Source organism: Triticum dicoccoides, chromosome 6B, assembly GCF_002162155.2.
Source record: "Triticum dicoccoides isolate Atlit2015 ecotype Zavitan chromosome 6B, WEW_v2.0, whole genome shotgun sequence".
NCBI lineage: Eukaryota > Viridiplantae > Streptophyta > Magnoliopsida > Poales > Poaceae > Triticum > Triticum dicoccoides.
In genome coordinates this window covers 519,109,868-519,111,741 of record NC_041391.1, presented here as the reverse complement: position 1 = coordinate 519,111,741, position 1,874 = coordinate 519,109,868, and positions in this window count along the sequence as shown.

The following is a 1,874-nucleotide window of genomic DNA, read 5'->3' as shown; positions in this document are numbered from 1 at the left end:
TATCATACCTCCCATTTTGGGACATAAAAGCCCAGAAAGGCATAATAAGAGGGCCCCACGCCCAGGGAATCGACTTCGATAAATGTGCCACCCCTGGTATCCTTACCAGGGAGCCAAAGGTGACCATAACTCTGAAGACTAGATAAACTAGGAGAACAAGGCGTTGGTGGGAGAGAGAACTTACCAAGACCCCCAAAAAATATGTGGCCACCAATATTTGGATCATCGGGAATGGCAGGGTTTTCAGGAACAAAAGGCCCACTTTTGCTTCTTGGAGGAGGAATTGTATATGTGACATAACTCTGCAACTTCATATGACTAAATGTAAATACAAAGAAGGCCTTATGAGCTGGATTTCTTCTTTACATTAGTTAGGTTGATTTCACCTAACCTTAAATCTTGTAGGTAAGTCCTAGTATGTATGTATACTTGTAATTTATGTTTGTAATGATTACTTTTCGGGAATAAAGGATTGTGGGGCTTTTACCCTGCAGTAAATAGTAAAAAAAAGTGGCCACCCAACTGTGGAACAGGGACATGTTCGATCGACGCTAAGACCACTTAAAGCCTAAGATTTACCAGATTAGCCTAGAAAGATAGATCTGACGGAGACATCTCATCTAGATCGTGCACCACCAACTTGTCGAGTTCACTCGAACTCGACAAACACAGTGTACTTGAACATTGTAATCACTTGGTGATATAATTCTAGACAAGTAGAATTAGGTTTTGTACTAACCACGCAAGGGCCTGAACCAGGGTAAAATTTGTGTCCCGTGTCCATCTAGTAACATGAAGTTACGTCTCACTACCATACAAATAAAGTGTAGTTCCCGCACTTTTATTAGGTACGTTGTTGAAAACACCACACCATGTGGCAGTTTCAGCTTTTGTTCGGAGGCGGCATGCAGGTGATGTTGCTATGGAGGTCTTGTCACACCCAACTGGTTCGTCACAATGATGGAGAGACTGAATACAACTAGAAGTTGCTTAGGGATTTCTGTATATCAATCCAGGTCCTCCCTGTAAAATCTAGGAACTTATTTGTATACTTTTTTTATTTGTGGTGTAAGATGTACCGTCCCGCTGCTTTATGTTCAGTGTAATAATAGATATTTTGAGGTCCTTGGTGTTGATTAATGACTTGATGAGTAAATGAAAGTTGTGACTCCAGTTAGATCCTTTTGGACACAAATGTTCTAGGACTTTTTTCCACCACTGATGATGGGACATTTTTCTCATTGGAGATAATATCCGGCTCAATTGATCAATGTCACCATGCCAACTTATAGAAACTAAAATGCAATGGGAAGGCAAATAATACTCCACTACAACAATGAAGAACAATGAAGAACATTAAGAATCTAGTCCCTGTTGTCACTGTATCTCTCTTATTTTAAAAAAACATAGGGTTCTTTCGTCCACTCGTCCTTCCTCCAACCTTATGTACGTATCTCCTCCTCCCTCCCACTTTCTCCCTCCTTTTGATTTTTTGTCCTCCCATATCTAATTTTTACAGCATTTTTTTTAAAAAAAATGCCACAACAGCTCTACCTCTTATTCTAGTTACCAAATGAACCATTTTCTTTTGCGAGACAATAAATGCTTTAAGTTCTTATCAAATAATGTCTTATTTTTTACACAATCAAATTAGTATAGGCTGATAAATAACACACTAAGCTACCAGAATATTTACGCACTTGTTACAATGTATGGTGAATTATCGAGTCAAATAATTGTTGTATGGAAGAAAATAAGTTTAGCATGTTGCTAGTTTAATGGTCAGCGTATTCTGGATTATGAATATAACCCTGTAACAACGTTGTTCAAACATACTTTGAATTAGTTTGACAACATGAAAATATGCAGCAGCA